The sequence below is a fragment of the Puma concolor genome, chromosome D1, assembly GCF_028749965.1.
Source record: "Puma concolor isolate L17-30 chromosome D1, mPumCon1.1.hap2, whole genome shotgun sequence".
Taxonomy (NCBI): domain Eukaryota; kingdom Metazoa; phylum Chordata; class Mammalia; order Carnivora; family Felidae; genus Puma; species Puma concolor.
In genome coordinates this window covers 113,409,245-113,436,789 of record NC_141676.1, presented here as the reverse complement: position 1 = coordinate 113,436,789, position 27,545 = coordinate 113,409,245, and the positions used below count along the sequence as shown (strand labels likewise).

General features: G+C 39.9%; 1 long non-coding RNA gene across 2 annotated transcripts; it reads left to right on the top strand.

The window, feature by feature from the left end:
• Positions 1 to 7,972: 7,972 nt before the first annotated feature.
• Positions 7,973 to 24,973, top strand: LOC147577002 (uncharacterized). Of its 2 annotated transcripts, none has more exons than XR_015240598.1 (3): positions 7,973 to 8,049; positions 13,848 to 15,361; positions 24,751 to 24,973. It is a non-coding gene; the product is annotated as an uncharacterized LOC147577002 (long non-coding RNA). The 2 variants fall into 2 exon arrangements; XR_015240599.1 differs by lacking the exon at positions 7,973 to 8,049 and adding an exon at positions 13,148 to 13,260.
• The last annotated feature ends 2,572 nt before the right edge of the window (positions 24,974 to 27,545 follow it).

Sequence of the window (27,545 nt, the reverse complement as noted above, 5' to 3'; positions counted from 1 at the left end):
GCTGACAGCTCAGAGCCTGGAGCCTGCTTCAGCTTCTGTGTCTCCCTCTCTATCTCTCTGCCCCTCCCCTACTCGTACTCTGTCTCTCTGTCTCTCTCTCTCAAAAATAAATAAACATTAAAAAATATTTTTAAAAATTCTATTCAACTATAAAAAGGACATCCTAGCATATGTGATCACATGAATATACCTTGAGGGCTCTGTGCTAAGTGAAATGAGTCAGACAAAGAAAGATAAATATTGTATGATCTCATATGTGGAATTTTCTAAAAAAAGAAAAAAGCTAAACGCATAGAAAAAGAGATCATGTTGGTGGTCCAGATATGGGGGAGGGGAGTGAAGGTGGTCAAAAGGTACCAATTTCAAGCTACAACATAAATACTCATAGTAATGTTCGACTACTTAGTTGAAACCAACAACGAACAGCATTCTTACCAATGAAATCCCAGTGGCTTTCTCATTAAAATCATAAAAAAAGAAGACTTCCTGTTATGATTTTTCAAAGGTTATTCAGGAATTAGTGGTCAATGCAATAAAGCAATGACAAAAAGAAGAAGAAACCATTTTTGGAAGGAAAAAACATTACGCATCTTAAAAACGAAGATAATTCGGGGCGCCTGTGTGGCGCAGTCGGTTAAGCGTCGACTTCAGCCAGGTCACCATCTCGCGGTCCGTGAGTTCGAGCCCCGCGTCGGGCTCTGGGCTGATGGCTCAGAGCCTGGAGCCTGTTTCCGATTCTGTGTCTCCCTCTCTCTCTGCCCCTCCCCCGTTCATGCTCTGTCTCTCTCTGTCCCAAAAATAAATAAACGTTGAAAAAAAAAATTTAAAAAAATTAAAAAAAAACGAAGATAATTAGTTCAACCAATTAGAGCCACTAAGTTTATGAACTAAAGAATAAATCTACAACATTCAGAAACTTTCCTTCATACCATCCTTAATTATTTGGAGGAGATATACTGAGTAAATATTTCAATTACATTACCATCAAAATATGTGAGACACTAATGTATTTGTAATGACCAGGGGAAATGAAAAGAAACCAAAATCCCACTGAGATATTTAAACAAAGACTAAAGCTAATATAGGTGTTTTTATGATGAACTTGGATGGAGAGCCTCAACAAATCATAAAGCCCAAACAATGAAATAAGTTTGGTTTGGGCATGTAGCTGACAAAAATATAAATGGAACAGAATGGGCAGGCTAGTAGACCTGAGTATATGTGTCCTAAAGGAGAAATCACAAAGTAAAAGGGACAAGGGAGTTATTCAATAAATGGTGCTTAATAATTTATGCATTGTTCTTTAATAAGGCAGAAAGATCAATAGTTTAAGAAATTATCTCACAAATAAAATGAATTGTGTATTTTGTATTTGATTGTTGGATATTGAAGGATTTGACAGCTTCCGGGAAATGGATGAAACTAAACACCAAAGGGCTGGTCGAGTTGATTTATTCCATTTTAAATAATCTGATAGCCATAAACAGTACGATCAGAAACATATTTCAAGGAAATGTTACGAAGGATTACTATTTTTATCTATAATGAAATCATACGATAAGAAATTAGACTCCGGTGTATAGATATCAACCTCAATAGAAGTGTATTAAACAGAAGATCTAAAAGGGGAAATCCAGATAGCTGACAAATTATTAGTAAAGTGCTTAATCTTTCAAATTGACGAAATTTGTAGTTTTAAAATACAAAGTAATTTTTTCTCATTCCAAGCATGAAATATTCATCACCAAAGTAAAAATATCAAAGACTACATCGGAGCAGGCACTCTCACAAGCAAATAGTATTACATACTGTTCACAATCTATTCAGAAAGCTATTTCACGGTGTTTATCAGAAGCTTTCAAATCGTTTGTCTTTTACACAATACAATGACTGATAGCAATCTATTGTAAGATACTGATTTGACAAGCCATCAGGGCATTATTTACAATAAAGAAATTTAGAAACATCAAAATGTGATAATAATAAGGGATTATGTTGCAATGTGTAGGTAAAATATAAATTTTCTATATGAAAGAGTATTGTGTGAACAGAAAATATTGCTCTCTCTGACTTGGGGAAATGCTTCAGACTTAATGGTAAGTAGTAAAATTAAGTTAGGTAGCATAAATATGGTAAAATCCATCTTTAAAAAGCAATATGAAAGAAAGGACGGGAAGAGTGGTTACCACGGTTATTTCACTCTTGTGACATGATGAACTGTTTTCATTCTTCTCTCATTCTCTTTATGATTTGAGCTTTATAAGGCTAGGAAATCAAACAATCAACAATATTTACTTTTGAATAGTGTTAACCGCGGTTCACTGTAGAACTCAAATTCTCCTACTCTTAAAGACTTTCTTGGGTGGAGTAAATGATCTCTTTGGCCACAGACACTTCTCAGTCCTCTAAAACCCTAAGACTGTTTTGCTTATAAATTTTGTATTCCAGTACTTGCATTTTTTTTGTGTGTTGGATTATATAGGGGTGAATTTGTTCTTTTCATTAAAATATTAACAACCCAAAGACACACCTGTTATGGTTTATCAGTTCATTTTCTCCACCAGAGTTAGTAATTGGATATAGACACTTAAATCTTGAGATACGCCATATGATATCATATCTGGGGTCACGTACAGTGGATGATCTCCCGTGGCTGGAGCATCTGAGGTCAGAACATGGGGTAAACTGTGCATTTTACCTGTTGCTTGCAGGGAGGAGGAAGCAGAAAAGACATCATGCTTCCGTTCTTGCGATCCCTAAGTAGTGACATAAGCCTGACTGTTTCTGTACTATAAGTCCACATTTCCAACATGACCTTGGAGGTCCATCAGTAGTTCTCCCCACACCTTAATACACCGAAATCTACACAATCGTGTTCTCAGTCTTATCACTTCCATCTACTCAAACTCCAAATTTCAGAGTCACATACCACTGTACTAATTTCATCCCCCCCTTTATTCACAAGCATCTACATCTATTCATTTACTCATGGCAAAGTTTCTGCCTAATCTTGTTGCCTTTACTTAAGATCAGGCCCCCATGACTTCACTTTTGTGAGTTTTCATTATCTTCCTGACTGCAAAGTTCCCCATCCCGAATTTACTCTTCATGTTGACCCCAGACAAATCCTCCAAAGTGTACCTCTGATGATGAGCTGCCTGTTCTCCAACAGCATTTAATTGTTCCAAGAATTAGCCACATTTAGTCTTCTCAAATAGCTTTCTAACCCCTCTACTCTTTCACATCAATTATCATCTTATCATTCTCTGTGGTAAAAGTGTGCAAGGATGCCTTTCTTAAAGGTTAACTGTTCTCTTAACTATACACGGGATTTATTTTCCTAGGGAACCAGGACATATCATATTTCACTGAAATACACGGTTTCACATTTTCACATCGTTGAAATCATGATGTATCTTGTGATTAATGGCACCTAACATTTTTTTCCTTTTAAATCACATATAAAATAATGTTGCATCTTAAAAGAGACAGCATCATAAATTTGTTGAAATATGGTATCTTTTTTGGTCTTCACCGTATATAACCATGATTTTCAAATAGGAAATGTTCAAATTTTGCTTGATATACAAATATATGTTAAGAAACAAGTCTCATGTTGAAACTCAAGGAATTAACCTTGGATATTGGTTAGTTTTGCTGCACCCGTCCCGGCAGTAATTTCAAATGCAACAGCTACAAACATCAGAGTGAGATGGGAAATAAAAACAAATATACACACTTAACAAGTTGATTGAACCTGCTAGTGTGGACAGAGTAGAAAACTGCACAGAGCACAATAAATACTAAATCCAAGTGATAACTTTATGATCAGCTATTCGTTCCTGTATTGGATATTTTAGAAAATATCTCATTTTTCTAAACTGACATTCTCTCTGACATTTATCTTACCCAGGTCTTCACACTCATTTCAAAGTGTGCTATTTTTACACAGAAAAAAAAAAAAAAAAGAAGTATCTACTTAATTACCTGATGCCAACAAGAACTATTGTCTTTCATAACATGAACTGTGCTTCCAAAACCTGGGTGTCTGAGCAACTGGGTAAAGAAGTTAATTCTTCGTAAGACATTGGCTTGGTGCCTTTAAAATCTGAATAAGCTAAAGACTGCATCATTTACTGCACCAGCAAAGTGAGACCATCTTTTGTTCTGGATTATAAGCAACAATCACATTCAAGTTCACCACACTGGATGTATAAGGTTCTATTTAAACTGTCTGATGAAGCACATGAAACCTCTGAACAATTTATCAATTTTCCAAATATTCTTGCTTCAGACTATGTAAATCAAAGGCATAGGCATTCATTCATACACAGTTGAGCAGGTGTGTTTTAAGTAATGGAGCACCTAGGTGGCTCAGTCAGTTAAGCGTCTGACTTCACCTCAGGTTACGATCTCACGGTATGTGGGTTCGCGGGTTCGAGCCCGCGTCGGACTCTTTGCTGACAGCTCAGAACCTGGAGCCTGCTTCAGATTCTGTGTCTCCCTCTCTCTCTGTCCCTCCCCCACTCATGCTCTGTCTCTCTCTCTCTCAAAAATAAACATTAAAAAAATTAAGTAGCATGGACATTGTTTTGATTTATCAAAGAGAGCATCTAATCTATTCTTATTGTACAATACATGCTCATCGTAGATTAAAAGTCTATAACATCACTTGACCTCATTGCTAATATTCATTCTATCATTTAATCATGGATCTCACCTTATAGTCCCTTTCAGAATTCAAAGCTTCTTGGGAGGGAGAGCATTCTTTACACACTACCTTGGCGTGAATCTGGTGTGACGAGGCTTTCAGAGATGTCCAGAACAACAGGAAAGATGGTACTTGTGGGGTGAGGGGCAGAGAGGCCACAGCGCTGGGGTGATGGTGCAGACCTGTGTGGCCCTGTCGAGGCCTAAAGAGCCTGGGAAGCCATAGTCTACAGACTATGTGGGTTTCCAAGTCGGTTTGTAGTTGTGACTTTGTCTTCTAGAAGCTCTGTGACACTGAGCGAGGGTATAATTTCTCTTGGCCTCAGCTTCCTCATCTATACAGGGCTGACCTCATACATCTGTACCAGGGGATGTGTATACATTACTTACCCTAGTGAATTGTATTTATATGGCAACTATTTTCACTTTTCCTATGAGTATTAGGTGTTGAAGAAACGGCAATTATTCTGAAAATAGCACTACTACTTTTCTTAAAAGCAAAGCAGACAGATTAATGAGACTATGCTTTGCGCAATGTCACTGTATGCTCAAAATATTCTACCTTCAGCCCTCTTTTCATGTTTCTTTCTCTTTTGTTGTTCATCTTTTTTGATCTTTTTTTTTTTTTTAGCACTGAGGCTGCAGGAACTTAGGGTCTTGTAGAAAGAACGAAAATGTGCACATGATAAGAGCAGAGGTAGAAAGTCTGTTTAAGCAGAAGTAGAAATATGCTATTTTGGCCACTCGGAGGAAAAAGATATCACAACGTGCTTAAGGGAAGGCATCAAGGGTGGCAGAGAGATAAGAGAAAGTTTTGTGGACAAAGAGATGCTGGGACTGTAGGTTCCGAATGTGAAATAAAAGGAGAAGCGTTGGGGTTGGGAGGGGTTGCCAGAAGGATCCACATACACAAAAGGTCAGTGGCGTGAAAAATACAGGCACAGCCCTGTTTTGCTTTGGCAAGAATGGAGAATCTAAGGAGTAGAGAGACAGAACACGGATGCTGCAAAGCTAAGTGTGTGACTCATCTCCCTGTAAGTATGTGGACACAGGTACAGCGTCCATCCCGTTGGTAAAACGGAGCAGCAGGTGTATGAGGATTACATAGGTTATTTAAACCGCTAACACGCCTTCAGCTCACAGGACCTAGTGTTTCTCCTTTCTTCAATAGGCGATGTGGGGCCACTGACGTGTCTGAGGAGAGCGAGCAGGCCAGAGCTGTGACTCCAGACAAATACCTGGGCAGCCGCGTTCTCCATAGCATCGTGGGACAGAGAGAGAATAAGAGAAAAGGTGTGTATGTGTGTTTAATACAGTGTGATTCACTCCAATCTTAGGACCTGCCTGAAACTATGCTAAGCCAGGCTTTCAGTCCATTTATTTCTCTGCAGACATTCTCAGCATGTTACGTAAGACTAACAAGTACAAGGTTCCCACGAAGAATCTTTAAAAAGAACCTGTGACCCGGTGTAGACTGGAACACTTACTTAGTATTTTAACACATAATGGAAAAATTTAGGGACGACGGAAGTGTAAGGGTCGCGGCCGACACTGAAAACATTCATTTAGACAGATTGAAAGCATTTAGCAGACTGCCTGAGCCCTGCGAGGCGACAGCAGTGGCCGACAGGCCAGCTTCGCTCCTGGCAGGCAGCGATGGGGTTGCTCTTTTGGAACAGGGATGCACAACAGAGAGAATATAAGGCAGGTCTAGATTGCTAAAAGAAATCTGAAAATAGTGTGTCCTGCAATAATTCCGATGCCATGGTATTTCTGTGTAGCTGGGAACACGTGTGGGCAATACTCGGGGGAAAAAGGAGCCAGAAGTAATCATGTGGAATATCATTTGATTAATTCTCAGCTAGCAAATTGTATAGACTTAGTTTCACCTGCAGGGGAGAGTGCCCTGGCTCCTTTCTGTGTGGTCCTAGTTTGGCCCTTGGTTTCCTTTACTGTTTCTTTTCTAATGCTTAGACAGACCCCCTACCCACAGAGCCCAGAAAATCTCTCTGCAAAATAGTTGGGGGGTTTTATCAGGCAATTGAGCCACAATACTAGCCATTAGCTGCACATTCATCTCTGGTTTCCTGCTGCCCTTCATTGAGCCTAACTGTACTTTGAATCCTACCTGCTAAAGAGGATTCTGCACTCTAGGAAAACTACCCACACCAGATTTGGATCAGACCTTCCCTTTTTTAAAAATATGCTGGTAATTTTATTCAACATAGGGGGAAAAAAGCATAGTGACATATTGGAAGAATCTTCTTGTCTAATAGAAATGTAGCAATAGATTCCCTGATGAACTGATCAGATTTAGATGTGGATACACCTGTAGCTACAAATCTTCCTGGTCTTAAAATCCCTTTTAAAGTCACTGAAATGGGGGCGCCTGGACAGCTCAGTCGGTTAAGTGTCCTACTTCAGCTCAGATCATGATCTCATGGTCCATGGGTTTGAGCCCCACATCTGGCTCTGTGCTGGCAGCTCAGAGCCTGGAGCCTGCTTCAGATTCTGTGTCTCCCTCTGTCTCTGTCCCTACCCCACTTGTGTTCTGTCTCTCTCTCTAAAATAAACGCTAAAAAAAAAATTAAAAAGACAGCCAAACTTCCAGAGCTAATTGAAAATGTTTGCTCTGCTTGTCATTTCCTTCATCTCCTTTAGACATTTTTAGCAAATTGAAGACTGTAAGTGGGGACAAGTGTATCTGTTTGGAGTTCAAGAACTCATCAAAGCCACGTGACTTTGAATAAACTATCTTTCTAAACGTCAATTCTTTCGTCTGTAAAACTGAGATGGTATTGTTTACCCTAAATGGCTTTCCCAGGAACACGTGAAATAAGCCTCAGTTGTTATTTTCCCCCGTTGATGAGAAATTAAATTTTGCGACGTCTTCTTAGATACTTTATAAGCTCAAGAAATGAAGCACACTGCTCTTCTTCTCGGATTTATTACATCTGCTGAGAAAGTCTTCACTGGCCTCCTTCTGGAACAGAGATGCAGCGGAACCAAGGCTCAAGTAGTTAAAGAAGCCTTAGGGGCGCCTGGGTGGCGCAGTCGGTTAAGCGTCCGACTTCAGCCAGGTCACGATCTCGCGGTCCGTGGGTTCGAGCCCCACGTCAGGCTCTGGGCTGATGGCTCAGAACCTGGAGCCTGTTTCCGATTCTGTGTCTCCCTCTCTCTCTGCCCCTCCCCCGTTCATGCTCTGTCTCTCTCTGTCCCAAAAATAAATAAACGTTGAAAAAAAAAAATTTAAAGAAGCCTTAGATGACGTCCCTCCACAGAGAGAGGGACACGAAGATTCAGAAATGATAACCCCAAAGGTGATGAGTCAACTCACAGGTGAGTCCTTCTCAATCTTACTTATCATGTCGACACATAAGCAAAGTTATTTTTCTCCTTAAAAGCTTCTCTCCTTGTTCCCTCTTTGGTCTGAACTCCCACCACTGTTAATACTATTCAAGGTGAAATAGCTCAAAACATGCCACAAGAAAGCTTTTTAATACTGTCCCTGATCATTACTTAAATCACATATCACTGTTTACTCAGCTATATTTATATATGTACCACCTCCCTGCCAGACACGTTTTACATCCCTTGGGGATGAACACTCATGTTGATTAACTGGTTTTTCAATAAATTAATAGAGAAGGGTAGGCTAGTGCTTAAGAACACAAATTGGCTTCAAATTTCAGCTCAACGTATTGTCCAAATGACCCGATCATGTTTCTAAACCTCTCCACGATTTAATTTCTTTATGTGGAAAAGTGGCCACCTTAGAGGACTGACAGAGTCTTAAATTCCTGGTACAAATTAATCCCTCAATAAGTTGTTGCCATTGTAATGGTAACTGTTTGTATCCCTACTTTGAGTAAGACGCAGGTTGGGTGTTATATATGCATTATATCCAATTCTTGAAGTTCTATTATTGTTGTCAACTTACAGATAAGAACATGAAGGCATAGAGGGTAAGGCTTATACCAGGCAACTCAGCGTGCAGTAGCTCAGTTGAGAATTGAAACTCTGTGTTTCTGGCACAAAATCCTCTCCCAGTTAGTCTGCTGAACCATAGATGTCCTTTTTAGTGCTTTTGTGAACATTTACTGATCACTTAATACGTGCCCAACATTGTTTGAAGTGTTATATTTTGTCTTTTAAAATTCTCACACAAACCATAAGATAGGTCCAGTTAATCTCAGTTAAAAACAAAACAACAACAAAACAAAACAAAACAAAACAAAACAAAACACCTGAGGCACAAAAGTCATTACTGTGTCCAAGGTCTCAAAGGTGGTAAGTGGGAAGGCCAGGACCTCAGAGCTCTCCTTGCATCCCTTACACATCAGTGATGGCCGCACCCCTATTATGGAGCACGTACTGCATCCCAGACTGGGATCTGGAAGCAAGAGATACAGCTGTTACCAAACAGAAAAGACCCTGACTGTCCTGGAGCTTACATGCGAGTGGGAGGAGACAGACACACAAGTGTACATGTAATATGTCACGTGATGTTCAGCCCTTTGGAGACATTTCAAGTCAAGTAAAAGTGATTGTAAGGGTTGAGGAACAGCTTAGGGCTTTCCATACAGTCGCCAAGGATGGCTCGTGGATTCAGTGATATTCAGAAAAGACTGAAACTGAGCCCTCATGGAATCAGGGGAACAGCCTGCCAGATTAGTGAAGAGCAGTGTAAAACCTGGATGAAGGACTATGCTTGGTATGCTTAAAGAACCACAGGTGGGCCCAGGTGTCTGCAGTAGAGTGCGGGGAATAGAGTGGGGGCAGGTGACGTCAGGGTGAAGGGTGATGAGGGTCCTCTGGGCGATGGTAAAAATATTGTATATGAAGGAAATGGACAATTAGCAGACTGTTGAGGGGTACGATCATTCGTACCACAGGATACATACCAGCACACAGAAGATCCCAGCAGATACGAAGTCTAGTTAGATTACTGCAGTTTGTGCAAACGAAGGGACTGCCTACTTGTATTAAAGGGGAAATGGCAACAAACACACAAACAGGAAACAGCCACATATCCATAGATGGAAGGATAGGATATTTTGAAGTTTCCAGGACCTGCCATCGATTGAGCCAGGACTGTGACTTAAGAGACAAGTCAGGGTCCCATCGACACAAGGAATGAAGTCACCATTTAGGGGGATCAAGAAAACTGAGGGAGGAAAAGCTTTGGAGGGAAACCATGAGAGACTTACTGGAGACACATAAAATATCAACACACAGGAGTTTAACAAAGAGTAAGTATGTGAGTTCTAGGGAAAAAGGAGCTTGTACCAGACAAAACACTTACTTATGCAGACATCAAGTGACCCAAATCTCAGTAAACACATTTTTATTCCTCACTCGTACTACATGGCCACCTTGGGGCTGCTGAGGCTCTGCTCCAAGTTGCCTTGATCCTGAGACCCAGGCTGACAGAGCAGACGGGTTAACATTTTGCCAGTCTCATGGCAGAAGGCAAAGGCGCGATGAATCATGCACTCGCTCATAAAGCTTTTCCTTAGAGGTGACCAACGTAATTTCCATTCTCATTCCATTGGCCAGAGCAAGTCCCATGGTCAGGTCTGACATGTTTGTAGTGGAGATATGTAATTGTCGTCTAGAAGAGACGGGAATACTAACTCAATGTACCTCAGGGATAAAGGATATAAAATATGGGCAATGTCTGCATGAAGAAACTAGCTGAAGCTGTAAGTCTGGATATCACCAAGAAGGTAATTGTAAGAAAGCAGAGAAGTCTGATGTGTGGGGTGCTCCAGGTTTCAGAGGTCCAGATAAATCAGAAAAACAGTCTGTGGTGAAGTTGTCAATAATGTAGGAGAAGAGAGATGGGTGTCCCGGATGCCAAGTGAAATAAATGCTTCAATAATAAAAGATTGATCGACAGTGTGCCGATCAAATACACTGAGGACGGAGAATTGACTGTTGTATTTATAAATGTTCAAGTTATCTGTCACTTGGAAATAAGAATCTCTCTAGAACGTTGGGGATGAAACTCTGGTTCAGGTGGGTTCAAGAGTAAATGGGAGGGGAGGAAATGGAGCATAGACTACTCCCTCGAGGAGTTTTACTGTATGTAACACAGTACAGTGTCATCAATAAAATGCCCTGCCCCGTCAATGGCAGGAAAAGGGCTGCAGTCAAATCAGCAACCCAGACCAATAGAAGCCTCTAGTTCTTAAAAAAAAAAAGAACAGATGTCATAAAAACATCAGCCGGTATTCATTTTGTGAACTCACGGAAGACAGAAGAAATAACCAGAGTAACACTTGGGAAAGAACACTTCTTTTCTTAAAAAGGAAACGTGTTATCTATGTTTTCATTTCAATTCATTCATATTGATACCACATGGTGTTATAATAAATCATTCCTTTACTTCCCTGAACAACAATCTTCTTTCTTCTATGTTCCTTCCTGGGACTTCATTTTTCCTTCAGAAAGAGTATGAATTGTTGCCAGTTCAATTGTACATAAGCCCTAGACTGCAGGGAATTGAAGAACTGACTCTTTGTCACTGCAGTACATTTACTATCCCATGTCCCATATGAAATATTTGCCTCTGATGCTAAGTGAACACATTAAATCAACTCATCTTTCAAGCCCTGTGTACATTTCTTGTCCCCATTCCTCTTTCTATAGAATCGGTGACCATATTCTGGATTTTGGTTGTCACAAGTATGATGACTTTCTCCACAGTTGGACAGCTTGCACCTCACACCAGGGGTCAGGCTTGGTGACATCAGCACCTGTACGTTATCGTGCAGTCATCAAATACTTAGGTGCTTAAGAGATAATGTGTTAGCCATCATTTACTTACCAGGAGACCTCTCTCATTTTTGTTCTCACATTTTCTTCTTCTCTCTAAATGATGATGATGATGATGATGATGTGAGAAAGTATTTCCTCAGTTATCTGAAAAATATTTTTCCTATACATATGAGATAATTATTATTGTGAAGGCAGTTGACTCTTGATTATCAGGCATATGAGACAATCATAGTATCTGTGCACTGGGCATCAAAATCACAGGTGAAGTGTAATCTGCGATTGTTGTTCCCAAACATGCAAAGGTTTACCAGAAATCAGAGACAAAGTAGCCATATGTGTTTATTAATTATTTCAGAAATGACTCTGCAGATCATAAAACTAGAGCGATCAAAATAAGTAGAATTTGATATTATAGAAACGATTTGATAATTAAAATCATTTAGTTTGGATTAATGACATAGCAATTTGATCATGTTTCGGCAGGCAGAGATTGAAGACCAAAAGAATGAAGTAATTAGACTTTAATAAATTCACTCATGGTATAAACCATTACCAGGATGTGCCAAACACAAATGTTTTTGTTATTGTGAGGGGCACGTGGGTGGCTCAGTCAGTTGAGCATCCGACTTCAGCTCAGGTCATGATCTCAAGGTTCATGAGTTCGGGCCCCATGTTGGGCTCCGTGCTGACAGCTCAGAGCCTGGAACCTGCTTCGGATTCTGTGTCTCCCTCTCTCTCTGCCCTTCCCCCACTCTCTCTCTCTCTCTCTCTCTCTCTCTCTTTCTCAAAAATAAACATTAAAAAAATAATAAAAAATGGCTTGTTATTGTAAACATACACCTGAGTTTTCCACGTAATCTATTTAATAGCGATGAAACATCTACAAAAATTCGAAACTGTAAAACCGTTTATTACGGTCGTGTCTTTCTAGATATAGAATGTAAGGTTGTGTTTTAGTGCGTATACTGCTTAACTCTTCACAAGTCAATATTATATCTCTCTTGAGACTTCAGTATTTGGGCCCGAGAACTGTGGACTGCAACATCCGTTAAGTACCAAGTGATGCACACTTGACACTAAGTGGCTTCCGGCTTCCACATTCTCCAACCATTCTTCTGAACGAGAACGGATCAGCGGTAAGCCAGTCCTGCTTTCCTTTTCAACACTTAGGCTGGATGCTAGGAAAATTTATATGCCTTTCAAGGGAGGTTAGACTCAAGCCCTTACGCTACCAAGGTGGGTTCCAAGTAGCTGCTGTCAGTGTTTAAATGTTTCCCTTCCGGGAACAGAAAGCAAGACCCCAACTCCATGCCCTTCAGAGAAAACAGATTCATCAGCATAAACCCTTGGTGTTGCCAGTACTGGATTTCAGTGCATTAAATGGACATCTCAGTTAGACGCTTCTCACAGGGAAATATATAGGGCAATACGAAAAAGTGAGCATTTGGTATAACCCATGAACGTTTATGAAATCCGTGATTCATATGAAATAAAGAGCAACGACAACCTAAAATGTAGTCCGTGCAGGGTTAAAGTGTGCATGCAAATGTAGGGGGGTAGTGGCAATAATTATTAAATACCTTTTACTGAATATTTATTTTTCTGACATTGAACCTATATATGTATTTACTTTCTCTCAATTGTGACAGAGCTACATAGATATTGTATAGTCTTAATTTTTCCAGGAACTTAAAATCTACATGGAAGAAAATCTTCTCTTCGTACAAAGTTTTACCATGAACTGGACAAATGCTTTGACCAAATCCTGTAAGTAAAAAGAGCAGCTTCAAATAACAGGGATATTAGAAATTAGATTTTTACAAATGTTTGTTATTGAAGTATAGAGGAAATGTAGTTTCGGGTGTACCACATAGTGATTCGACAAGTGTGTGCATTATGCAGTGCCTGTCACCACCTGTCACCATACAAGACATTGTTACAGTATTGTGGACTATCTTCCCTACGATGTACTTTTCATTCCTGCGACTTATTTTTTTATTTAAATTTTTTATGTTTATTTATTTTAGAAGAGAGGAAGACAGAATGCTAGCAGGGGAGTGACAGAGAGAGAGGGAGACACAGAATCGGAAGCAGGCTCCAGGCTCTGTGTTGTCAAGGCCTGATGCAGGGTTTGAACCTACAGACTGTGACATCATGACCTGAGCCAAAGTTGAACGCTTAACCAACTGACCCACCCAGGTGCCCCGCATTCCTGTGACTTATTTACTTTACCACTGGAAGTTTGCACCTCTTCATCTGCCCGTCCCCCGCAACCTCCTCTCTGGCAACCACCAGTTTGTTCTCGGTATTTATGAGCCTGTTTCTGTCTTGTTGTTGTTGTTATTGTTTTTCAGAAGCCACATATAAGTGAAATCATATGTATCATATGTATTTCTCCGTCAGACTTAAGAAATCAGATTTTTATTGAATTGAAACCCACGGCCAAACACAAGTTCCATAAACTCAAAATAGAGCCACCGCCTAGAGAGTTCCCAAGACCACCCCTAGGAAGACTCCGGACTCGCCTGGTGCACCAGGTCTGCACCTGTTGCTAGGGCGGCTCGTCCTGAAGGAGGACTGAGGGCTGACTCAGCAGCGGCACAGAGCGGGGGCGAGACAGAGTAGACCCCCTATTGAAGGGAAGGCCAGCCCCACACCAGGAGCTGCCCCTGCAGGGGTGGGACTGAGGCTCCCGGTGCAGGTTCGCCGGCCCTGGGGCAGAGAGAAAGCTGTGGTTTCAAGGAGCAACTAGAAGCTAAAGGAATCAGCCTGGAAGGAACGCTGCTGGAGGGAGCTGCTGGAAGTCTTCCCGGCCTGAGGGGCTGCAGTGGGCAATGCTCACACACAGCTGCACCTGGTTAGCGCTGCTCACACACACCTGCACCTGGTTAGAGCAGACTCTACAGGTCCGGGCGTCCTGGTCCTGCAGCCTCAGCGAGCCTGGGCCCCTCACACACACCCTCCTAGTGAGCCCCCCGGGCGGCCCCAGGGCAGCACGCAGAGGGACACGCCAGGGCAGCGCTCGCTACAGCTCCGGTCCTCTCACCAAGGTGACACAGGTGCACAGCACCCCGGAACGTTCCAGGCCCGCACCACCTCGGCTCCAGACCCCCTCCCCCCACTCCCCCGACCCCGGGGGAGGGCTTTCCCTGCACAGAATGCTCCAGAATCTCTTGGCTCCTGCCTACCTTAGCTCCAGAGGAACCGTGCCCTCTCCTTATTCATTGAGACGTGTTCTGGACAGAACTGGAGAGAGAATTTTCAAGAGCAAGAGAGCCTGATTTGGGAGTGAATCATGAAGGAACATTTGATCCGACTTCCAGCTTAGGGTGTCAGACTTTTTCAAGCAACTCTGGGCATGAGGAGAAAGGGATGTAAGAGTCCCCTGACGGCAGCGCACCGGCCGACACTGAGGTGACCAACGACATATGTGCAAGACCAATGTACGGCCAAGTGTAAGGTTACTCAGACCGTAGACTGCACAAGAAGACTTTCTCACAATCCTTTTTCTTTTTCATTTTATACCTTGCCTGGGGCAAGGGTCTTAGCTTCTCTGAGCCCCACTTTTTGAATAATGAAACCTCCCTCACAAGGCTGTCGTGAGTAATGACTGGTCTGATTGCAGATCCAAAGGGCAAGTCCTAAAAACAACTTCTGAATAAAGAAGGCAAGTGGCTTCTCAGCAAGGCAATGGGAAACACGCGTATCTTCCTCGACTGCCTTGGAGCTGCCCAGACTGGTGGCCTTGACCTGAGCATTGGCCACTTTACTCTTGCAAACCATCAAAGATGGAGATAAGATCTTCAGCAGAAAACCCGTCTGTGCAAGTGAACAGAAGAATGAGATCATTCCCACTCTACAGTTAAAGGTAAGAGGATCCCATTCCATAGCAAGTCTCACTTACACACACGGATAAGGAGCAGACAAGGGTACTAATCCTCTCTGTCTGGGACTTTACCGTGCATGACCAAAATGCATCCTAAATACAGACATGGATAGACGTAGATAGAACACATACGTAAGAGAATCGATCCTTTTTCTACAACTGTATTGAAAATGTCCTTTAAGAAATACGGAAGAGCTAAGATGTTATTTCAGACTTAAAACTATACCTTATCAGATTTTAAGAAGAGCAAGTATGACAGAAATTCAAAATATAAATTGATGTTTTTTAATTACTTATGAGAAGATAGAGGTGTATAAAGACATTATTCTAAGCCTGGAAATTTCTAATATTCATTTGCAAACCTGCACTTATATATGCCTAAATTTAAGATCATAGATACACCGTGAGCATTACTGTACTTATGATGTTCTTCGGGGAAGCATTAAAACTCAGTCTAACACTTTATAGTGCACAGCATTTTCTAAGAGTTTGAAAAGGCACTCATAAATGCAAATTCAGAAGTTCTGGGTTGTTCTGTACTTATTTTTTATCTTTACAACTAGATGAGTTTAAAAGTAAGGAGTAGCAAGTGAATGCAGTTTTCCCACAGAAACGCCTTGGCTGTTACGGGGTCCTTTATACTAAAAGCTTTGGAAAGGTAGTGTTTTAGCTTTTTATGTTTCTCACATTAATTGCTACTTCTATGCACTGTAACACTCTTAACTAGGTTTGTGATTTATTTTTAAAGAAGAATTCATTTTGAAATTATCTGAAAAGTCCTTTGGTTAAGGATTTTTATAGTGTTGACTTAAACGGCAATGACAGATCTGGACCATGTGTAAAACACAGCTCAGGGCTAAAAGGTGTAATCACGGGGATGCTAGAAATAAGAAGATAGTCCATAAGGTCAATTGCACTATCTCATCAAAGTTTGCATTACAATAAAATTGTTTTGCTCCTGTTTTTAAATTAAATATAAGGAGCAACACAGGACCCTATTTTTACTAATCGAGAATTGCACATTTGAAGTCAACATAAGACCTGTTTCCCTGGCTTGGATGAGGGTAAGTTTCCATACTCTTTACCCTGCCTTTGTGTGAGAGAATAAAATTGAGCAATGAGTTGTCCCGAATCCTTTATTGCAGGAGCAGACGGGGATGTGGTACAGCTGTGAGAAAAATAAACACAAATTATCCAGAGGCATGTACCAAACCACAAACTCTGGCAAAAGGAAATGACAGGGCTCTACTTGTTAAAAAGGGTATAGTTGGGGAGTGCCTGTCTGGCTCAGTTGGAAAAACGTGAGAGTCTTAATCTCAGAGTTGTGAGTTCAAGTCCCACTTTGGGTGTAGAGACTACTTTAAAAAACAAAACAAACAAGCAAACAAAAACCTTGCCCTCCCCCCCCCCAAAAAAAAAGGTGCAGGTAAAGATTGTTTGCAAATCGTTTTGTTTTTCAAGTCAATTTCAAATATACTTCAGAGTCTGATGTTTTAAAAGAACCTCCTTTCTACTCCTGGACCCTACAACACTAAAGCATGGTACTGATTTTATTTCCTGGGATTATGGTGCTGGTGGTAATTGTTTAGATCTTGACTTTCCCTGAATGCACTTCACTTCACAGCCCCAGGGTCCCCTTCTGTGCTGAATGCCTAGTGGGAGAACCCCAATCTTACCCCCTCACATAACCAGACAATTTTGAAGACCTTTACCTGAAATTCTCACAGTAAATTAACATGTGCAGAAATGAATTTACTGTCTTTGTCCCGCCTATAAAACTTACGTGATTAAAGGTCACCAGTACCCATCAGATAACCTTACATAAATCACTCTCTTTATTAAGAAAGGAAATCTACTCAACTGATACCACCTGCTCCAACTACTCTGAAAGTAGCTTAGTCCTCTCTTGAGTCACAGCGCCCCCTGGGGGGGGGTGTCAGGGCTAGGTACCTGACCTAAGCGCTGCACCTCCTCCTCCAACCGCCCCCCCCGCCCCCCTCCAGCTGTAAGTGCGCATGTCTATGGAGGTGAGGGCTAAGGGTGGAGGGTAAGAGGGCTGGAAGTCCCAAACACCCTTGGGGGTTTCCCCAGAAGGCTTGGGAAACTGAACCTTTGTCTTCTGAAATGGGCATGTAAGCCTGGAATGGCTGAGCACTACAGGACGTGGAGCCACGGGAAAGTTAGTGAGGACACAGCCTCCTAATGATACATTTCAGTCTCCTGGATCTCCACTTAAAAGGAGCTAGATATGTCCCTGGAATTCAGTCCATTGCATGAGCCCTTCTGTAACATAAGCTATTCTCCATTGTTTTGTCACTTGCAGTGAAGGAAGACCAGCCCATACACACCCCAGTTGTTGTTTTTTGCTTTCTCCCCTTCACTTTCCTGAGAACGTGGACTTCAGGTGACCAGTGGGTGGGTCTTAGTCATCTTTGTATTTACAGTACTTAGCCAGCTCTGTCCCTCGAAGGAGCTCAAGGTTTGCTGATGGAGAGAGTGAATGAACAAATTTTCAAAAAGAATTAAGTTCACAGAAATGAAATGAAACAAGACCATTTCCTCATGGTTAATTAATGCTAGAGAATAATTTTATTCTTGAGTCTCATGCTATATTTTACGAATGTATGAAAATTCATGTTTCACCTCTGAATAATAAAGGTATGAGTTTGAACTGAGAGAAAGTAGTGCATGGCAACATGACATCGCATCTCATAAAATAGGATTCTGATCAGACATTCCATTTAAAATCCCATTCAATGAAAGTCATCACTGGTGTGGGGGCACCTGGGTGGCTCAGTTGGTTGAGAATCCTACTCAGTTTCAGCTCAGGTCATGATCTCCGGACCGTGGCATCCACACTGGGCACACAGCCTGCTTGAGATTCTCCCTCTCCCCCTCCCCTGCTCATTGTCTCTCTCTCTCTCTCTTTCTCTCTCTCTCTCTCTCTCTCTCTCTCTCTCTCTCTCTCTCTCTCTCCCTCTCTCTCTCTCCCTCTGTCAAATAAATAAATAAATGACTAAACAAACAAAACAATTGGTATGAAGATCTTGGGAAATAGACCTGTTGGTCCTGTCAGAACCAGAAGTAAATTAGGAAAGACAAGGCTGTTAGTTACTTCTGGTTTGTTGCTATAGATACAATTATAACTGTAAAACTTCAGTCCTCGGGGGCTCTGGAAATTGGGGTTATAAACCGTGTCATGAAATTCCCATCTCTCAATGCTCTTTATGCTTCAGTCACCTTACCCATGTTTAGAAATTCTAAAGGATGGGACTGTTCTAAGGTCTTGAGTTGGACTCTTACAATCTCCCATGTTCTGTCATCTCTAGTTCTCCTGTTCTAAAACCGTCTTATTCCAGCTCTTCTGAGTATTAATTTTATTACAAATCCTAAACTGCTCTTATTTGAAAGACAAATTGTAAGCCTGTGTTTGTCTAGAAGTCCCAAATTTTTGTAGAGTAGACAATGTAGTCTTTTTGGTTCTTGTGTAAGAAATGCTTTGTCTATCCTAGTAATATCAATGTCTGTTTGGGTGTTCTTGTAAAAGTTTTAAAGATATACTTTGACATATTTAGGTTTTATCGTGTAATTTATCATCCAAACCTGGATATCTCTGTTAGTGAAAGGCGGTAATAATTATTCTAGAGTTGCAGGTGTAAACTGGGACTGATCTGAGAAAAGCAAAATATATAGTCATCCTTTTTTAATTCATCAGGACTTGATATTTTGGAAAAGAGGCATCAAAATAAAATTCACCAACAAAGGCAATTCTCCCATATGATCTTTTGAATATTCTTTTTTCAGTGATCTCAATGATACTACACCATAAATGAAGTTCCATGTATGTGGAACTTTTCTTATGCTTTATCCTTTTGGTTATCCATTTTCTTAATTATTGTACCTTTGTAAGGATTCTGTATGTAGTAGGAGAATCTCTTGACTTTATTATCTTTATTCAAAAAAATTCTTGGCTAATCTTAACTCTTCTCTCTTCCATGTAAAGTTTAGATCTAGCTGGCCAAATTGCACATACAAGGAAAAAAATTCTATTGGGATTTGTTTGGAATTGCATAAATGTGTAAAAAACACATTTATGAGAAGAAATAAATCACACAAACTTTTCCTATCTGTGAATATGGTGCATCTCTCTATTTAGGTCTTATCGGATGATTTTCAGTATTTTTATACATTTCTTCATAATGAGCATGCACATTTTTTGCTACACATTTAGAACTAGGTACTGAAGTAAGCTTGTTGATTTATTTTTTGTGATTTCTCTTACTAAGTTGTGTGCCATATAAATTAATTTTCACAATGTTGGTTTCTAATACTTAGGGATAAAATTGAATTTGGCAAATTAGTCATATATACAGATCAGCTGAATTCTTATAAAAACTTTGTCTCATGTGAGTTGTTAGTATTCTTTATATATTCTGTGTTCAGGTCCTCTATCAGATATATGTTTCACAGATATTTTCTCCCAGCCTGTGGCTTGACTTTGTTTCTTAACAGTATTTTTTAAAGACTGGAATTTTTATTTTTGACAAAATTGCAAACTTTTTAAATTTTATGGATCATGATTTTTGTGTTTAACCAAAGTTTTACTTTTTTTTTTTTTTTTTTGTCTAGGAACATACATCATTATAGTTTTGGCTCTTATATTTAGGTCTGTGAACCATTGAGAGTTAACTTTTTTTTTTTTTTAACTGAAGTCATATCATTGAACACATATCATTGTTTACATACCAACTCTTCTATTTATTAATTATATGGTTTTGGGAAATTGAGGATGACAATGCAAACCTCAGGTGGTTGTTAATAATGATATCATGAGATAATGCTTTGGAAACTCAGTCCGTCACTAGGCAGACATTAAGTGCTCATTAACCAGTTGCTATTTGGTTACTTGTAGATGAGTTTGCAGAACATACATTGAACATACTGAAGCTAAATGTATGTCACTTCATCTTATATAAAACTTAATCCATGTAGCTAATCACTTCCATGATTTATATATTTTGTAACTTAATACTATTTTTCAGTAAACTATAGTGTTTTTAAATTTTTTTTTCAACGTTTTTTATTTATTTTTGGGACAGAGAGAGACAGAGCATGAACGGGGGAGGGGCAGAGAGAGAGGAAGACACAGAATCGGAAACAGGCTCCAGGCTCTAGGCTCTGAGCTGTCAGCATAGAGCCCAACACGGGGCTCAAACTCACAGACCTCGAGATCATGACCTGAGCCGAAGTCGGACACTCAACTGACTGGGCCACCCAGGCGCCCCTCAGTAAACTATAGTCTTAAAAGAAGCATCTCTTCACCAACATCTATTTTTTAATGACATAATGTATAAAAATCACTTTTTTGAGTATTTTAATGAAAATGCTATTTTGCTATACCCAGTGATATAGTATCAAGTAAGTACAAAAAATGGTAAGTTTGGTGGGAAAGCAAGTCTAAAGAGAAATGCAGTTTCTTTCTTATGTTTTTGACATAAAAGCTGTTAAAAAGACAACATTTGCATCCACGGTACTTGGAGGCCTTTAAGAATTGGGTATTGAGGCACCTGGATGGCTCATTCAGTCAAACGTCCAACTCTTGATTTTGGTTCAGGACATGATCTCAGGGTTTGTGAGTTTGAGCCCTCCATTGACCTCTGCCTGACAGCGTGGAACCTGCTTAAGATTCTCTCTCTCTCTCCCTCGCTCTCTCTCTCTCTCTCTCTCTAAATAATTAAATAAACCTAAAAAAATAATTGGGTATTAGGAATCACTAAACAGTTAAAAATAAATCATAATAGTATAGTACTTACATTCTCCTTTTTGTGCTCACATGATAGACACTTGAGCTATTTGGAACCCATGGGGGAGATAACAAAGGAATTTAAAAATTTGAAACACACAGTACTTAAATTAACATTTTACTCTATTTGCCAAATATTTATTATAAGAAGTGAAAACCCAAAAAGAAACTACAGACCATAGTATTTATCACAGATTCTACTGTTAGTCTGGAAGGTGATCAGCTTTTCCATGGGTTGGTTCCACTGGTAGGAATTAGGACTTGTGCAATGCAATCCAGCCCCAAACAGAAAGCACCCATGTGTGGCTTTCCTAAGACTCTCTTAATACTGCTTACTATATCCACATTGATTGAGGTCCATTTTGGGCACTAAGCTCTGGCAAAGAGTTATCATCCTAACATCTGAGAGTATCTCTGTGAACAAGGGTGGCCTTTGCCAAGGAGGGACAGTCTAAAGTCACTGACAACATGATGGCCAAAGGTTCCCAGGACCTCCACTAGTTCCTTTGTGTGGGCAAAAGTCCTGTGACACCTGTTCCCTCTACATTTCCTACAATTTAGTTCCCTCTGAAAATGCATGATTCTCATTATGGCCGAGATCCAGGAACAGGTGGGAGTGGAAGACTGAATTAAATAGATGATACAGATGATACAGAACAAACTGTGTTCTGACATGTAAACTTAGGTGAGCTATTTAAATTCTGTCTCTGTGTTTTTAAGTGCAGAATCAGAATAGTTTTCACCTCCTCAAGTGATTCCAGAGGTGAAATGAGGTCAAGTATGTAAGGTGGGCTGCATTTCATGGGTGCTCATTTGCCTAACACACTTAGGAAACAGACTTGCATCTTCTGTGGTCTGTCAGTGATACCTAACCTCCTCATCCTTATGTTCTGCTGCCTCAGACTTCTCAGGAAATAAGTTGATGTTCAGGGTTCTGTATTTATAGAGATTAGAGTTGGACACCGAATCTCTCGTTTTTGTTTTGTAATGTACGAAAGCATGATGAAAGTCTCTAAATATAATAACTGAATTGATTAAAAAGTGTTCTGAAATTTATCTTGGAATAGCACAAGGTACTTGGATGTATGTATTTTAAAATTGAACTTGGAGAAGGTGTTTATCATTTTGTGGAGACAAATGGATAAAGAGGAATATTGAGCTTTTGTTGACAACTCATCCCTTTGAAATATTGACACAATTACTTCCAAACTACCCCCACATCCCCCTGACAAAAAAAAATGTACATTTTTCTGTACTTCTGCACATTAAGGTCTGGCCCTGAGCAATTTAAAGAAGGTTTCATAGGAATTCAAGAGTGAACTATAGCTTGAAATGATAGAAAGCCTCTTGTTCTTCCAACTCCCTAAATTTGTAAAGAAAGACACCCCAAACTAGCAACACAGATACAAATTTAAGAGTGGTTTCTGCTGCTAGAACAGAGTGATATTCATTTTCTCTTTGGATTGTGCTTGTAGTATTTGTAAGCAATATATTTGGACTCTTTCTCTCCATACCATTGTTCAAGAGCAAGATTGTCTTTCCACAAAAACTGCGTTTGCTATGTCAAATATGTGCCTGTGGCCAATTAACAAAAATTTCCTAGAGCCTAATGAGATAACAGTCATCAGCATCAGTATATGCAAATACATGGGTGAAAGGTTTTTGAAGGATACAGGCAAATGGAAAGCTTTATGTGGGATTAATATGTCTCTCATTTTCCTTGATTTCCTGTTAAATTTTAAATCTTAAAATTTGGGGGCACCCAAGTCACTCAGTTGGTTAAGTGACCTACATTACCTCAGGTCATGATCTTGCAGTCTGTGAGTTCAAGCCCCACACTGGGCTCTGTGCTGACAATTCAGAGCCTGGAGCCTGCTTTGCATTCTTTGTCTCTCTCTCTCCCTCTCTCTCTCTCTCTCTCCCTCTCTCTCTCTCTCTCTCTTCCTCTCTCTCTCTCTCTCTCTCTCCCTCCCTCTCTCTCTGTCTCCCTGTCTCCCTCCCTCCCTCTCTCCCCACCCCTGCTCACACTCTGTCTCTCAAAAATGAATAAATGTTTAAAACGTTTTTTTAAATAAATCTTAAATTTTGGCAGCAGACTACTTAAAAGGAGAGAAGTTCGTAAGATCTAAAAAATAAAAATTATGGAGGCGCCTGGGTGGCTCAGTCGGTTAAGTCTGATTTCGTCTCAGTTCGTGATCTAATGGTTTATGAATTTGAGGCCTGCGTCAGGCTGTCTGCTGTCAGCACAGAGCCTGATTGGGATTCTCTCTCTCCCTCTCTCTCTCTCTTCCCCTTACCCACTCACGCTTTCTCTCTCTCAAAAATAAACATTTAAAAAATAAAAATAAATAAAACTTATGTATGAAGCAACTCGACTTCCAGTTCTCCGCAGAGAAAGTTATTATAATGATATCCATACTCATTACTTGTTTCCAACCACAGAAGTTGAGATGATATGTCCTATCTGGTCAAGGTCAGCCCCTTCACCTGTGCCTTTGATTTCATCTGCCCTCTTCCGGGATGTATTTGCAGTGAAAAACCCAGTCCTTTCTTTCAATGTTAATATTTCCCTCTGTATTGACTCCTTTCTCTAAGACCATGGACGTGACCAATTCTGTGTAATTCTTAAAAATCATTCTCACGGTATGGGCACCTACGTGCATCAGTTGGTTAAGCATCTGACTTCGTCTCAGGTCATGATCTCATGGTTCCTGGGTTTGAGCCCCATGTCGGGTTCTGTGCTGACAGCTCAGAGCCTGGAGCCTGCTAAGGATTCTGTGTCTCCCTCTCTCCCTGCCCCTCCCTCACTCACACTCTGTCTCTCTCTCAAAAATAAACACTTAAAAAATTTAAAATTAGAAAAAAATAATAGTTCTGATGGTTAAAGTTCCAGTTGTTTCCTTTCTCTCCTTACCATCTAACAAAACTTCTTTAAAAAAGGGCTTATGTCATCTTCTTGCGTTCCTCATTTCTCTTTTATATCTTGGTGCAAAGCAGTCAGGTTCTGGACCCTACCATCCTCTCTCTGCCTGCTTCCAAGGGGATCCTGAGTGGTCGCAGTGTAGCCACACTCCATGTGTTGGCCATGGGAAAACCTCATGTCACTGCTCCGTCTGCTGCATCCAATTTGGTCACCATCCCCCATACCTGTCAATCTTAATCACGTCCTATGTGCTGATGACTCACACGTCCATGCATCTCAGTGGACATTTGAGCTCGGAAGACATTTTCATAATGTGGACACGTTCACAATCATCTTAAAATACATATTGTCAATTCCTAACTGATCATCTTTCCTCTTTTTTTTTTTTTAATTTTTTTTTCAACGTTTTTTATTTATTTTTGGGACAGAGAGAGACAGAGCATGAACGGGGGAGGGGCAGAGAGAGAGGGAGACACAGAATCGGAAACAGGCTCCAGGCCCCGAGCCATCAGCCCAGAGCCTGATGCGGGGCTCGAACTCGCGGACTGCTAGATCGTGACCTGGCTGAAGTCGGACGCTTAACCGACTGCGCCACCCAGGCGCCCCTCATCTTTCCTCTTAAACCTGTCCTCCTGTCTCCCACAGCTCAGTGAAGAAATGACCATCACCCACCTCACAAACATCAAGTCAGAAACCTAAGAGAAATCTGGAGTCTTTTATGACACTCCTCAACGAAGTGAGGACCAAATCCTGCTCCGATTCTGTAAAATTTTCTGAATCCTACCACCGTTTATTCCCTTTTGTGTTATTATTCAGGTCTTCATCAGTATTTTTAATTCTAACTGTGTTTCTCCCTGACAACCTTAACTGCAGCATTCTTTGCTCTGCTGTCAGAGGCACCTACGTCAACTGTTACACGCAAAGTTCCTTCACTGGGTCTGGATGAGATTGGTATTCCTTGGAATTACACCCAGGGACTTCCAAGGCAAGTAGTGTATGCAGTGATAGCTCACATACAAATATTATCTCACTTCTAGTATCCATTTTTCTCCAAACCCCATGAGTCATTTAAAAAGCGTGTTTTCTAATTTCTAGACATTTAGCATTTCTTTTCTTTTTCAGTTGTGTGTGTGGATTTTAACTTAATTACATCTTAGAAAATGTAGCTTGCAATGAATTTGCTAATTAATTAGCAAGACAGAAAATGTAACCTGCATGATTTCAATCCTTTGAAAGTTTTGAGGCTAATTTAAAGGCCAGACTGTGGCCTGTTTTTCAACCTAGGTTAGTCTAAAAATAATAGGTATCTTCCAATTACTAGGTTTCATATTCTAGACATGTCCAGTGTGTAGGGACTCATCAGTTGTTTAAAATGTTCTCTATTCTGATTAATAGATAGTGCAATTTCTCTGTCAGTTGTTTAGGTAGTGAAAGTACTTCTTCATAATGACAGTTTTTTGTCAAGATTTACTAGTGGCTTTGTCAAATTTTATTTTATGTATCTTGAAGCTATATAATTATAATTAGGAGAATATATTTTTTAATTTTTATATACATCTGTTTAATTTAACTTTTTATCATTTTATGGAACCCTGCTTTATTTCCGGTACTGCTTTTGCCATATTGCCCAATTTTGTCTGATAGTAATGCATTCCTACCATCTTCCTGTAAGTTGCTTTTTGCTTGTGTATTTTTTCTACCCTTTGACTTTCATTCTTTCTCTTTCTTTATATCTTTATTATATCGCATTAAACGCCAAATAGCTGAATCTCCCAAACATTCATAGGGTGGCAATCTGTCTTTTGCATTTTGAGACTTTAGTCTGTCTACATTAATTATGGTTACTGATATATTTGGACTTACTCTTATTATGTATCTATTTGTCCTTCTTTTTCAATTTCGTTTTCCTTTTTTTTTTTTTTTTTTGTCTTCTTTGGCAAGTAGTTTGTAGTTTGATTTCCTTCTAATTTTCCCTCTACTTGTTGAGGAGTTTTATATTCTATGCCTCTTGTTGTTGATATGTAATTTATATACATTGAATAGTTCAGGTCTTCCTTGTACAGTTTGATCATTTTGAAAATGTACCTGTATAATCTATATCCCATCGATGTATAGAACACTTCCATCACTCTGGAAAGCTAGTTCCCACCCCCACGCTCCTGAAATAACCACACAACTGACTTCTGTTGTAGCATAGATTCATTTTCTGTATTATAGAACTTTGTACAAATTAAATCATATGGTATACTCTATTTTGTATTGGACTTTTTTTCACTCGGCACGTTTTTGGAATTCACGCATCTCACGTCTTTCAGTTTTATGTTACTTTCGAGTTGATGAGAAGTATTCCATTTTATGAATGCACTAATTTTGCATTTTTTGTTCTGTTTTATTAAAATAAATTCTCTGATCCATGGCTTTCTCTGCGACTTCTAGTTTTTGGCTTTTGTGAATAAAATCGCTATGACTATATTCAAGCCTTTTTGGGGGGTGGGGGGTGAATGTTTCCATTTCTTTGGAAAAATAACGAATAGTGGAATCACTTGGCCATGGGGTAGATGCATGTTTAACTTTTTAAGAAACTGACAATAGTTTTCCAACGCTTTCAACTATATTCATCCTTCTCCCTACTCACATGCTTTATGGTTTAGTATTTAATTTTTATTGTTTTTCTCCTTAAATTTATCAGCCTTGTCATTGTTCCACACAAAATTTGCTTAAATGTATCCACACATTTGCCAATACCTTTGTTCAGTATTTATCCTGACATCACTTGCGTAGCTTTCATGCAAGATTATTTCATTTCTTCCTCAATTCCTGACTTAGCCTATTATTCTCTGAGTGTGGCTAACAATAATATCTCCCACATTTTGTCCTTATGGTGTCAGTATTTTCTCCTCATTCTTGAGAGATTGTTTCTCTCAGGATTTAATTATTGATTGCTTATGATTTTCTCTCAGAATCTAGAGGCTTCTCTTCCATCGGTGCTGTTAAAGAGGAGCCACTGAAGGAATGAAGATAGTTTTGAAGGTGATTTGCATTTGCTTCTGGCTACTTTTAAGACAAACTCTTTTCCTTCCTGCTGAACAGTGTCAATATCACAGGATTTCCAATTATTGTCTCACATCTTCAAGTGTTGCTTTTCCCCATTCTTCCTCTTGTCTCATCCTGGGACTCTGAAGAGACTTATGTTGTATCTTCTTCATCTCCCCTGACTTTTAAACGCTGTGTCATATCTTCATTTCTCTGCATTCTGGGTAATTTTTAAGACATATTTCCCTGTCTCCAAATTCTCTATCAAACTTCTATTTAATCCATTCATTGAGTTTTAAAATTCAATTAGTTGTATAATATATTGTGCATATAGATACACACACATACACTATTTCTATGAGTCTTATTTTGTTGTATTTAACTTAATTGATTTGTAGATTTTTTGG